The 14,674-nt window shown below is 40.0% G+C and overlaps 1 long non-coding RNA gene across 1 annotated transcript; it reads left to right on the top strand.

Annotated features, from left to right (window-relative positions):
* Positions 1–604: 604 nt before the first annotated feature.
* LOC138948984 (uncharacterized) lies at positions 605–3,476 on the top strand. The gene is made up of 3 exons (XR_011450138.1): positions 605–743; positions 1,332–1,464; positions 1,957–3,476. It is a non-coding gene; the product is annotated as an uncharacterized lncRNA (long non-coding RNA).
* Positions 3,477–14,674: the final 11,198 nt, after the last annotated feature.

Raw genomic sequence — 14,674 nt, 5'->3', positions numbered from 1 at the left:
CCGACAACTTTAGTGCCTGAAGCGACGCATTTTTTCCCCAAAACGACTGGCGGAACTCTTGGCTTATGAATAAATTATCCGTGACGTCATACAGTGTCAAGATGGTGAGTGCTGCACCAACTCGCTTCTCTGATAGAATCAAGCACGGAAGATGAGGAGGCCACTTAAATCCAGCAGTGGTGAGAACAGTGACGACGAAAATTGCGACTCTGTTTGTCTCTGTGCTGAACTTATCGTCTGCTTTCGAGTCTGTGCTATTTCAAGTTTTCACTCTCGTCTTTTTGCTCATGATTGTTTGTGTACTGAAATGTCAACGCACTCGCGAATAAGTGTGATATTGTGTAAGTGTTCATGCATTGCATTCACGAGTGAAAGAACGGGGCTGGGCCGCTATTGCGCGGGTCCGCTATTGCGCGGGTCCGCTATTGCGCGAATCTATACCCTAACCCTAACCCTAATCCTAACCCAACCCTAACCCTAAAGATTCGCGCAATAGCGGCCCCGCGCAATAGCGGCCCGCGCAATAGCGGGCCGACCCCGCAAAAACAACAGCTCATCGCAGTTTTAACTGTTCTTGATTTCAGAGACTGGTGTCAGAGTGGCCACTGTACGTGTTGTATTGTGTGGGAGGGGCAGAAGAGGAGAGAGAGGAAGCTACCCTGAGGTACATTGTAGAATGAAAACTTGCAGGGGAGCAAGAATGCATCACCAGCCACGAAGGTGTACATACAACTTTTTTTGAGGTGCCTATATTTGTTTGATTTTTAAATGTATTTATTTGTTGTTGTTTTTAAAGGCTACCAAGAAAATTTAAACTGAACAACTGTTGTCATTTAAATTTGTAACACTCAGTCACATATAGTTTCACACACACAATAATTAACTCACTTGCATGCCCACAGAAGAAGTTTGCTCTTCACATTGTTCTGTTGTTGTTGTTTTTATAATGTAATCATTGTAACATCAACACTCAGTAATAACCAATATTACAACACAATCACTTTTTCATCAGAACTCACTCACATACTGGTTTATGGACACTTGCATTTGTACTTTGCATGGGAAAGCAGCCTGAATTTCAGGTGAACTTTAATAAAAGAAGATTTAGATATATGTATGTTGCTCTAGATGCATGTTTTAATAAATAATAATGACATTCAGGAAAGTAAAAGGACTGTTGAAATTTGCTGTTGTAAAATGTCTGATGATTAGGGTTCTGTTGCACATTTAGTGAATTGACTGTACCAATTGCTGTTATTATTTACACCCAATCAGTGCATCCACATGATATTATGTAGCTTAAATTAAAGAAAATGTTTTGATGTGTTCAGGACATACAGACAAGTTGCATACTGACTTGCCGAAAGAACAGGAAAGTTCTTCCTGCCTGTCTGGTCGCTGCCATCAGAGACCTCTTTCTGTCACAGAGCTACACAGGCTTCAAATATGTCACATAAATAAAAGGTACATTACATCTTTCAACTGGGGTGTGTGTGTGTGTGTGGGGGGGGTGCATAACTATTGCATACTTAAGGTCGGCTTAAACTGCAAACAGAAATGTGGAGCTTGCGTAACAATTCTTGCTTTGTCAGATTTGGAGATAGGCAGCCTCAGTCTATATAGTTGGTCGCCAGTTGAGGCGTCCTGCTTGGTGACAACTTGAGCTTTGTCAACTGGTCTAGCTGTAGCATGCAGTCAAAGTCTGGCCAGTGTTGCCATTGGCCAGTGTTAGGATCACCACCTCCTCAAACAGCTCGTTCAGATAACCTGATGAAAAAGTAAGGTGTGAGGGTAGAATGTCAAAACTAGCTCTAAGTTTAAAACAAGAGAAGGAGAAAAACTTATACATGCTATCACCTGTAGATTTTCATACATGTCAAAGAAAAAATCTCAGTGAGGTAATCTTGATTACATGTAGTAAAATTAAAATGTCTTTGTTTACCTTTTATTATCCAGGCTCGTGGTTCATCAGACAAGTCACTGTGAAGGCATTTCAGGAAGCTGTCTCCATGCCCCTTGTGCTGACATGGTTGTTTTTCACTTAGCCTTCACCTCTTCCACTCGCCTGGACCCTCCGGTGTAGATTGGGCACAGTATTCACACTTCTTTCCAACGCCTGTTTTAGACAGAAAAAAAAGTTACCACAATCAGCAGAACTTTCACTGGAGAATGGGCATAGTTCTTTCATACTGTCTTTCTCATAGCTTATATTTTGTTTTTATAATCTCTTCATTACACTAAATAACATCCATCTCAAGATCTATTTTGAGCCTTAATTTAAGTTGACTAGTAATGATATTAATCATAATGTATTTATTTTTATAGTGAAAAAACTAGAGTATGTATGTGGATATGTGTGTGATGGTGCTGTATGTGTGGTTTGGGTTATGTGTGTACTGATGTGTACATTTTATGTGTTTTGTATGTTTTGCGAGAGCGATTTTATGTGATGTTATTCTATCTGTACACCAGCGAAAACAAAATGTCTGGTATATTAGATAGTAAACGCACCTTTAAACTTATTAGCGACTACACACCGTCACCCTCCAGCCCCCCTCCCCCCATTACACCCTCCACTTTTAACATTGTATAAAAAATCATGTCCCAATGTAGGTCCCTAGTTACCTGTGAGGACGTTAAGCCCCATAATCAACATCAACAACGTATTGATTTGAATTGAAAAGCTGGGGTTAGGAGGTCTAACTTCTTGAATTAAAGTGTTTTTTTCTCAGGTGCATGTAGTTTTTTATTTGCTTGAAATCATGGTGTATTCTGGTTGTAAGAGAAGAGTCAATTTCCTTGTAAGCCTGCAAAATTAAGATTTGTCATTTTTGAAGTAAATTTTTGTTAGGGTCCAAAATAGTCCAGGATAAGGAGGAAAAACATAGGGTGGGTCAGGAAATCTGAAACATTGCATAGGTTTTTTTTGGCCTATGTAGACACAAAAAGTACTTAGAGCACTTTTTCCCCCCCAAGAGAGCATAGCTTAGTTTTAATTATTTTAATGCCACTGTTAGCAAGAGTACAGACTCAGCAATCAAACAGTGGATTTTTTTCTGTATAGACATTGTTATTTCTGTTTAGGTGTTTCAGTAGTTTTCTATGCGGATAAATCATACTGCATGATCACTAGAAACAATCCAGCTCTATAGCATGCAAGTTTTTTTGGTTTTTTTTTACCATGTTACTCTGAGAGAAAAAAAAAACCCACAGAGATTAAGTTGAACTGGCAGTTTGACTGAATCAGTGGTAATAACACAGAGTTGTGCTCTTCTTACAATCAATTTTTTGATGTGGATGATGATGTCCGTACATGTACTTGGTTGTATTATTTTGCTAGACTATTTGTTTCTGTTAGATATATCTGCGCACAGGATTGTTGTTCATAATTTGACATTACATTTACTGCTGATCAAAATGTATTGTTGGAATAGGTCTGCTTACTATTCTGACTGCAGTTTTGTAATAAAATCAAAGAACACAGATGTTTTAAGTATCAAAGTGCTCCAGAAAAACCCGTTGCTTCGGCGAAAGATGACATTATGCAGAAATGCTGCAGAAAAGACAGTTTTTCTCCAGCATTTCGGTTTTTCTCCAGAATAACTGAATAATGTCATAATCCGCCAAGAGCCAGTACAAAATGCTGCAGAAAAAATAAAAACAGGTTTTCTGCAGAAAAACAACAGCACCGTTTTACTGCAGCATTCTTGATTTCAATTTTACTGCAGTAAAATGTTTTGCTGCAGAAAAAAAACGCTGCTTCGGCGAAAGATGACATTATGCATAAATGCTGCAGAAAAGACAGTTTTTCTCCAGCATTTTGGTTTTTCTGCAGAATAACTGAATAATGTCATAATCCGCCAAGGATAGTGCACACCTTACGGTGGCAGAACTTCGGTTGTTCCCAGACCCAGAGGTCTAGGTTATGCGGAGGCATTTGGCTGTGTGAACGGTGACATTCCGGAACCGGAACTAGTATCGAGGTTGACCATGGGCAGCGCCATTTTGTTGTGAAATACGTCATCAGTTTGTGTACACAGAAAGTTGTGACATCCGTCACACTATGGGAGGGGTGAAGGCAACATTGTTGTTCATCTGTAGAAAGTTGTGAAGGCAAAATTGGTCATCACTGAGTTTGTGTAACACAGGAAGTTGTGAAATTGTTCAACAAAAACATCAGAGGTCGAATTGTGCAGGGTCAACCGTAACAAACTCAAACCGAGCCAGTCATACTTACCTGTATTTGAGTGACTTATATACCGACATTTTTATTTCTTATTTTCAGCACAGGTGTAGGAAAAATCATGAACCAAAATGTTATTTATTTTCTAATTTAACATTTTTTTTACAAATGTGACCATGTTCTTTTAAACAAACAGTGACATTAAACATTGTTATGTTAAAAAAAAGAAAAAAGAAAAATAGCTTTTGTGCACAAATCAGAAAATACATTGTACATTTTACCTACAGGCCAAACCGTGAGTTTCTGTGGCAAAGCCCGACCGAGGCCAGCGGTAAAAATAGCCAGCGGGGCGATATCACTTTGTCCGCACGTCGCTGGGCATATCAGCGCAGTTCAACGTTGCCAGAGACCAAAGAAGCGCTTTACTCAGGTCGCAGCGCGCGGCGGCTCACTGGAGGAATGTTTGAAAACTATCTGTGCTCGACTGCGAGCAGACCACAGGCACATTACACCCAATAAAGTTTGGACTTGTACTGGCAGAGAGCGAATGCAAATTCTTGTAGGCATACACAGACGCAACATAGCATATACAGACAATAACACCCACAACACTTCAACTGCATATGAAAGGAATAAAAATAAATCCGCAAATCGCGCACAATACACCAGTTAGAAAAACAAGGAGTACCAAAGCGGCGTGCAGAAACTAAACTGACTCGGAGACTGAGAAGAAACATTTATCACACGATGTGGATAGCAAACATTAAAATAAAACAGATAAGTCAAGCAAAAAAATAAACACAAATTTCGAAAACACAATAAACAAAGGTAAAGAAAACAAAAAGAGATGCTTGCCGACAGTCAGTGTGTGTGTGAGCGTGGTTAGTGCGTCAGCGGGGTGTGTGTGTGTGTGCGTGCGCGTGCATGCGTGCGTAGGCTACGTTTTTGCGTGTGTGCGTTCGAATGAGAAAGAAGAGAGAGAGAGGATTGAAGAATGAGGTCACGCTCTCTGTCACATGAATACATATACACACACTGAAGGCTACCTCGGACACGAACACTTGCCAACAACTGTGGTTGGACATGCTTTTGAAATGGAATATTTTTTCGACATGATTTCTGGACATACGAATCCCGCTGTGTTGCCTACTGATGTTGCGAATGATGAAGGTTTTGAGTTGACTGACCTTGAGGAGGGATTGCATCAGGCGTTTATCGTCTCAAATTATATCCTTGCTACTTTTCAGGAGTCAACTATTGCCATTCATGGTAACTTGGATAGTCAATGTTTTTATTTGTTTGATTCCCATCAAAGAAACAGAAATGGTAACCATTCTTCAAATGGCGCTGCAGTTTTGATGTCATCAAGTTAATTCCTTTGCAGAATTGATTGATTTTCTCAAAAGCCATTATCAATGTTTTTATCAATTAACACCTGTTCATTTCTGTCCAACTGCAACATGCAATTCATTAACTTTTGACCCTAACCTTTAACACTTCCCAAAATAAATCTTTGGTGGACATTGCATCGACGCTGTTCATTTTGAATGAACATTTTTCTTGTTACTATATTATGTGTGTGTTCTACAGCGCCCGCGCGTGGGTGTATGTGTGTGTGTTCGTGTGGGCGCATGACTTTGGGGTTCACATGGTTTGTTTGTTTGTTTGTTTGTTTCAGACCCACACCCATATACACACATTTCACATTTAAACCATTTGTCGGCCCCCTGTCGATATTTATCGACTAAGTTCCTTTGTGTTGCATTGTTGTGCAAGATGACTGAGTGTGTGCAAGAAACCACTTTGACCATTCACCTAAAAATTACATGAAGGAACGTCTGGGAACCTGCTGATTTGAATCAGCAAATTTTCTTGTTATAGTAGTGTCCTTGCTCTAAGTTTCCACCACTGAACAGGAAATACGACATTGTTTTAATTTGGGGACGAAATCAGCCCGGCATAAACAGATCCTTAATTAAAAATGGAAAGAAGGAATACTAGATGTTTTCGCCAAAACCAGTGGTTGCTCGTGTAAAAGCGATATCGTTTGAATGATGAAAACCATACATGTAGCATCCATGGTACTGAAGGGGTCACGTTTTAGGATGTAAATTCCAATTCAGTTTTGTGTTCTTGTAGAAAAGACAGTGCTGTTAACGCTCGATAAACCACAATTTCTCTCCGTAAAAATAGATGGGTAAGGACGGACAGAATGTACATTTTTCAGCACAAACAAGCAAACAGACTTTCTGGTCAGTAATACAGATACAAGGGAACAGAAACAGACTTTGCAAAAACAAGAAATATTATATAACCACACATACCGTGGGTGAAAGTTCCAGAAATACTCACAAACACACCCTCACGCACGCGCGCCCACTGACACACGACACTGACATACACACACTCAAACACACACACACATACACACACACACACACACACACGCGCGCGCGCACGCACGCATGTACGCACAAACACACACGCACAAACACCCACACCCAGGGGTGTACCTTAACTTTTTTTGCTACCGGCCGGTAAGTCAAAAATTTAACCGGCCCCCCAAAATCCCAACCGGCCCCCAACCGGCCGGGATTTCTTCCAACCGCCCCAGTGCCTCGTCGCGTGCTAACCACATACACAACAAGAAAAATGTTCATTCAAAATGAACAGCGTCGATGCAATGTCCACCAAAGATTTATTTTGGGAAGTGTTATTAAAGGTTAGGGTCAAAAGTTAATGAATTGCATGTTGTGCTGGATATATAAATTGTTTATTTCAGTCAATGCTTGATTCATAAGTACATTTTTCAGCATGGTGCATCTACAGGAGGGTGCTCCAACAATGATGCATAGTGCCAACATTTAGCGCAAACTTTTCACAACAGTGCATTATTACCACAAAGCGCATACAGCGATTATATAGTAGCAAGTTGCACTAAACATTTGAACAAAATGCATTTTGTTCAAATGTTAACAGCACAGCACCAAGTTTTGCATAAGTGCACAACAGCACTGACCATTTCACAAAAGTGCATTACAGCTGTGACAATTTTACAAAAGTGCATTGACCATTTCAGGCAGATGGCTAACATGCAGATTTCGCTTTTGTCTGTCTTTCTTTGAAAAGTAGGCATGTTCAAGATCGATGAAGTCATGAGCAATTGGGTTAGATGACAGAAAAGATTCAAAAACGTCAGATTCAGTTAGATGACAGAAAAGATTCAAAAACGTCAGATTCAGTGTTTTGGGCACTGTTGAACAGGAACATTCTCTCCTGTTCAACAAATGTGGGTTCAATTCAAAAGCAACATTGTCACAGATAGGCTAGTGTTACATTTCTGTAAAGTTTCAAAAACATCTTCCATGTTTTGGTTACTGTTGAACAGAGGCATATTTTCCTGTTCAAAAAAGTCTGACACAAATTGTCGTAGTTGTGGGTTAAGGTTCGATCTATACTGTCCTTCAAACGAATCGTAGAACCGTCATTGTCACAGATAGTGTTACATTTCTGTTTTACATTCAAACGAGTCGTAGAAGTAGTAGTACATTTGCGTTTGGTTGTTTTTTCTTTTAGATTCCTGTCACTCATACTAGCAGTATTGATTGAGGTACATAAATCTGTTGATGTACAGGGATGACTTGTTTGTAATGAATCCTTGTTTCCTCCACATTGAGTTTGCATTGCAGTTGGACAGAAATGAACAGGTGTTAATTGATAAACACATTGATAATGGCTTTTGAGAAAATCAATCAATTCTGCAAAGGAATTAACTTGATGACATCAAAACTGCAGCGCCATTTGAAGAATGGTTACCATTTCTGTTTCTTTGATGGGAATCAAACAAATAAAAACATTGACTATCCAAGTTACCTTGAATGGCAATAGTTGACTCCTGAAAAGTAGCAAGGATATAATTTGAGACGATAAACGCCTGATGCAATCCCTCCTCAAGGTCAGTCAACTCAAAACCTTCATCATTCGCAACATCAGTAGGCAACACAGCGGGATTCGTATGTCCAGAAATCATGTCGAAAAAATATTACATTTCAAAAGCATGTCCAACCACAGTTGTTGGCAAGTGTTCGTGTCCGAAGTAGCCTTCAGTGTGTGTATATGTATTCATGTGACAGAGAACGTGACCTCATTGTTCAATCCTCTCTCTCTCTCTTCTTTCTCATTCGAACGCACACACGCAAGAACGTAGCCTACGCACGCATGCACGCGCACGCACACACACACACACACACACACACTGGCCGCACCCCGCTGACGCACACGGCAAACCACGCACACACACACTGACTGTCGGCAAGCATCTCTTTTTGTTTTCTTTACCTTTGTTTATTGTGTTTTCGATATTTGTGTTTATTTTTTGCTTGACTTATCTGTTTTATTTTAATGTTTGCTATCCACATCGTGTGATAAATGTTTCTTCTCAGTCTCCGAGTCAGTTTAGTTTCTGCACGCCGCTTTGGTACTCCTTGTTTTTCTTTCTGGTGTTTTGTGCGCGACTGATTTGCGGATTTATTTTTATTCCTTTCATATGCAGTTGAAGTGTTGTGGGTGTTATTGTCTGTATATGCTATGTTGCGTCTGTGTATGCCTACAAGAATTTTGGGTGTAATGTGCCTGTGGTCTGCTCGCAGTCGAGCACAGAAAACATGGCGGCGCCCTGCAGGCAAATTCGTGGAAAGTCTTCCCGACCGCAGATACCAGCGTCGTCCGCGACGCTGGAAAGAAAGACGTACATTCATACTTATTATGCATACATATGGATTTGCACTACTAATAACTACCACAAACACACACAAAACTTGATGACTAAAATGCTATATTTTTATATAATGATAATTAACCTTGTTTTAATAAAGAATTTAAAATAAAAGCCGCCACAAAGAAACAAGAAATCAAAACAACATTCACACCCTGTCACACAATCACACACTAAACCTCACTGAAAGTTACCCCCTTGATGTACTCCCTACAACACAATTTACAAAGTAATTTACTATGGAACTTTACTTACCACATAAACACACACTTTAAACAAAAGAGTAAATCAGCAATTTTTTTTTAATTTAAATTATGTTTTTTGTTGTGTAAAACCAAGTATAAAAAGCTGACTACAATTTTTTTCCTAAGTTGCTTTCTTGTTTTGTTTCTTTTTCTGTATGTGTGTGTTATTAATATTACTGTCAGATCAAGCAGAAGTATAAAAGTTGCATACCAGCCAAATTTACCACAGCTTAAGTCATAAATAATCAAAAGCATTATATTTCATTTCTATTTCCTAATGAAAACAAACAGATGTTCAGATTTCCTGATCCTAGAATTGTTTACAGGTGATCTTTATGCTTTTGATTCAGAAGAGTTGCAGAGTTGCACCCCTTATCCTATTGTTGAAGGTCTTCTTTATCACATATACTGGATCGGTTTTTACACCCCCGGTATAGGGGTGTGTATAGGTTTCACTCGATGTGTTTGTTTGTTTGTTTGTTTGTTTGTGTTCGCATATAGATCTCAAGAATGAACGGACCGATCGTCACCAAACTTGGTGGACAGGTTCTATACATTCCTGAGACGGTCCTTACAAAAATTGGGACCAGTCAAACACACGGTTAGGGAGTTATTGGTGGATTAAAATTATACAAGGACTTATAGAGGGACATATTCATGGTCAAAGGGAAATAACCATTCTCACTCAGTCACTGCCACCAACTGAGAAGGTTATTTCCCTTTGACGGGGGTGTTTTTCCTACCTCGAAGGAATTTCTTGTTTTTTTTACTTCCTTAGTTGAAGGGAAATAATTGACAGCAGTAGTTCTGTCACTACTTGTACTAAGTTGGTCAGCAAGGCTGGTGTTAACATATTTTAGAAAACGGTCTTAATGAGTATCCCTGCAGTCAATGACCCATACATTTCCCAGAAACTGGATCAGTGGTACATAGCAGGCACATCAAAGGAAAAATACAGAGGGGGAATATGTTTGCTCTGGATGGGCGGTCAGATCAAAGGCAGATGCATTGTAAAAGCTGGTTGACCTTGAGACCTGGGTCAAGGACCGGTACTTGCAATCTGAACACAGCTGCCTGTCCACACACTGACCTTCTTACCCGGGGTCAATGACCAAGTTTTTATCTGAGAGGAAAGTCTCTGAAGGATTGGTCAGCGCAGGATAAGATAAGAGAGAGGGTGAAGTGAATAGCGCAAAGAGGGGGGAGGGAGGGGGGGGGGGGGGAATGGTAGCTATTTTGACTGCTACTGCACAGTGATGCAGAGGACCAACATCCACATGAAACACAGATACTGTAGCAAAACGGGTGATGACTCTTTGCGCTTCAGCCAACACAGGGCAGCTGGAATACAGAAATAAGGCCTTATTTCTCGTAAGGCCTTATTTTCAAATAAGGGCTTATTTTTTATGCCCATATTTTTTTAAGGGCTTAAAGATTTAAGGCCTTAATCATGGAAAATAAAGCCTTATTTTAGAAATAAGGGCTTATTTTTAAAAATATGGGCATATTTTCAAAAATATGGGCATATTTTTTAAAAATAAGGCCTTATTTTTTTAAGGGCGTATTTTTTGGATTTTTGACCCTTTGTGCCAAGGATACAGGACTCACGGCAGTCGTTGTGTGAATTAGGTCAGTTCGACCTTCGCTTACCCCGCTTGGCGTGCAATGCACGAAGTTCTACCGACCCCATTTTTTGTTTTTTTTTGTTTGGCGATTTCTCACAAAGGCACTTCCCGCTTATACGGCAATGAAGAAACCGTTTTGATATGGTGTGGGTGTGTTTTCCGATGGGTGTGTGGGTGTCGGTGTGTCTGTTTCGGATGAGACGAAAAACTGAGGTCCCTTCGTGTACACTACATTGGGGTGTGCACGTTAAAGATCCCACGATTGACAAAAGGGTCTTTCCTGGAAAAATTGTATAGGCATAGATAAAAATGTCCACCAAAATACCCGTGTGACTTGGAATAATAGGCCGTGAAAAGTAGGATATGCGCCGAAATGGCTGCGATCTGTTGGCGGATGTGAATGCGTGATGTATTGTGTAAAAAATAATTCCATCTCACACGCCAAAAATAAATCCCTGCGTCTTGAATATGTGCGCGATATAAATTGCATAAAAAAAATTAAAAAATAAAAAATCCCTGCGCTTAGAACTGTACCCACGGAATACGCGCGATATAAGCCTCATGTTGATTGATTGATTGATTGTATGCCCTGTGTGTGCGTGCGTGCGCAGTCCGTGCGTGAGTGCGTGCGTCACTGCTGTGCAGAGCCCACTCGATCTTTAGCTGGACTGATCTCGCAGCGTGACCCGGTCAATCTCACGCCTGGCAGTAGGCCCGCTATAAATAACACACTTGCTCCACTGATGTCTGCTAGTGCTGGCTGCTACAGCCAGAAAGTAGGATAGTGTGTATTTTGACTTAACACACATAACTGACACGATTAAATAGAATCGGGCAACACATGCCATTATAGGGGATACATTCAGCTTTAAAATGATACGTACCAAGCATGAAAAGGTCGAGAGTAGAATGATGCAAAGAGTGTGTGGTGTATCAAAGAGACAGAATACAAACAGACGCATCCCTGTCCGAGCATGAAGCTGAATAGAAGTCGGCTGCGCCGCACATGGCGAATGGGTTCAGTGATCGTGATGAACTTTTGAAAATAATTTGTGCTGAAATTGGAAATTGTGAGAGAATTGGGGTTTCCGATGAGGTGTGGGTGCGCTCAAGGTAAGCATTGTTTACATGAAATGACTGTTTGATTTATATCAGTGTAACATCTTGATCGCTTTCGAATGTCCGGATGTGCAGTAGCGATGCGCAGAAAAATAAGGGCCCATATTTTTTTAAGGGCTTATTTTTTTAAGGGCTTATTTCTTTAAGATCATAACAGAAATAAGGCCTTATTTCAGTATGCCCTTATTTCCTTATGGCTGTAAATATTTAAGGCCTTATTTTTAAAATAAGGCCTTAATTATAGAAAATAAGGCCTTATTTTAGAAATAAGGGCTTATTTTCTTAAGGGCCTATTTTTTTGTGGTCCCTTTGTGCCAAGGATAGTCCTGTATCTCACAAAATAGACGTTTCCTAGTTAGTTCGGTTTTGACAGATGTCCGCATAGCTCAGGGGATAGGACTGCGGCGCGGTCTTAGAAGTCTATGGTCACGTCAATGCCATATTTTTTTTAGTGTATTTTTATGAATCATGCGCGCTTTTTCTGTTCAGTTTATAAAACACAGTATACTTTTTATTTTATTTTATTATTATTTTTTTTTTTTTGGGGGGGGCAAGTTTTTTTGTGTGGTGCTCATTAATATAAATTTAAATGAATCGCAAGTCAAGACTCAAATACTATAACATTTTAATGTCCTTATAAAAACGATAATAAATGCCTTGTAGTGCCGGGCGGTTTAAAAAAAATGTTATTCACATTGGTTCTGACATGCACTAAAATCATCAAGACTTTTTGGAAAAATCACTCACTAAAACAGACGCAGCACGCGCGCCTGCTTAAATACACACACACACACACACAAAACACACACACATAAAACACACACACACACACACGTACACAAAACACACACACACACACACACACACACACACACACACACACACAGAGGCACCACTGTTTATACGGTTTTTAAATACTATGCAACACATGTAACCCAAACAAAACATATTTCCGTACCCCTTCTTTTATTAAAACACAGCTTCTGCCCTTGATCATATGAAAACGAGTGTCTACCAAATTCTTCCCCGTGCATATCAAAGCGTGTGATGGACTGACCTTAATCATTCACTGAAGCAAACCAACACTGACGAGACCCTTCGAAGTTCCAAAACAGCTTGGGGACAAAGCAAAGGCACAAGACACCGGTTTGAAGCAATACCAATCACCAGTGTCTTTACCCCCCCATATAATGTTCAAGAAAATGTTTTATAAAGACAACCAAACATGTGTCGGCTTTGTTACGTTATCTTGCTGCAAAAAAATACTCTAGAAAGGAAAAAGAAACAAATTCCTCTTCTGTAAGGTACCGAGTTCAATATCGCGTGCCTGTGGCTCTGACCTTTTTTGGATCTCTTGTTTAGTTTTACCCGCTTTGGAAAAAAATGTCTCTGTAGCGCAATGGTTAGCATACAGCGTATCCAATCAGTAGGTCGTAGGTTCGCGCCCCGTCAGCGCTATATTTTTTTTTTAATGTTATTTCATTGTTTCTTTACTCTGCTTTGTTTTGTTTTATTTTACTTCATTCATTTTTATTCCAATGCATTATTGGTGATCAATTGCAATACTGACCAACGCTCGCCAGGTACTGATTTGGTATTGATCACTGCGGAATTCGTTGCGGCCAACCACTGAAGCAACATGAATCACTGGACCCCATTTTTAAGACCTCCAAAAATCTGAGAAGTTCAGGTCTTAAAAAGGAGGGAGTCTTAAAAGGAGGTTATGTTTACAGAAGGTATGAACAGAAAGTCTACAAAAGCAAGCCTTTAAAGGGGAGAGGCCTTAAATTGGGGGTGGGGTGGGGTGGGGTGTCTTAAAAGGGAGGTTTCATTGTACACACAAACATGCAAACAAACACCAAATAATGTGTTTTAAATGTTGCAAAACATAAGTCTACAGGGTTAGCATCGAATTACTTCGACAAAATCTCGTGACACTGTACTTACGAACCGCACATCTCGTTACGTGATTGAGTCGCTTATCAGTCATCGTGCTGTTGCCGAAAATAATACAAGTCTTTCTGAGTCTAAGCCTGATCTAGATGGATATATTTCATCCGATGTTATTAAAATGCAAAAAAGTTGACATAATGCCAAGGCATGTTTTATAACTGAAAACATTAACAGCTAGGGAGTTGAGAATAATCCAATCAAAATAGGGCTGTGGGCCAGAACCCGGAGTTTACGAAACCAAAACTATGCACAGACACACTTTTTAAAAAATGTCTCTCATAAAACCTCTTTGACATTGTGTTTAATACTGTACCTTAACTCAACAGTAAAAGCAATGAGAATTTACGGCTTGTAAGTGAATTAACTATGTCAGTGAATAATCGCACGCGAAGCCAGTTTAAATAGTTGCACAAGAAAATTGGTTGGTTAAAATCAACAAGGGCCCAAGCTGTGTTTCAATAAAAGAAGGGGTACGGAAACATGTTTTGTTTGGGATACATGTATTGCAAAATATTTGTTTGTTTGTTTGTACGTTCATGGGCTTAAACTCCCACGGCTTTTACGTGTATGACCGTTTTTACCCCGCCATTTGGCAGCGGCATACGCCGCTTTCGGGGGAAGCATGCTGGGTATTTTCGTGTTTCTACAACCCACCGAACTCTGACATGGATTACAGGGTCTTTTCCGTGCGCACTTGGTCTTGTGCTTGCGTGTTCACACGAAGGGGAATAAGGCACTGGCAGGTCTGCACATTAGTGGGAGATCGGAAAAATCT

This window comes from Littorina saxatilis, linkage group LG15, assembly GCF_037325665.1.
Source record: "Littorina saxatilis isolate snail1 linkage group LG15, US_GU_Lsax_2.0, whole genome shotgun sequence".
Taxonomy (NCBI): Eukaryota; Metazoa; Mollusca; class Gastropoda; order Littorinimorpha; family Littorinidae; genus Littorina; species Littorina saxatilis.
The sequence above is the reverse complement of the archived record's forward strand: the minus strand, read 5'-3'. Positions and strand labels throughout refer to the sequence as shown.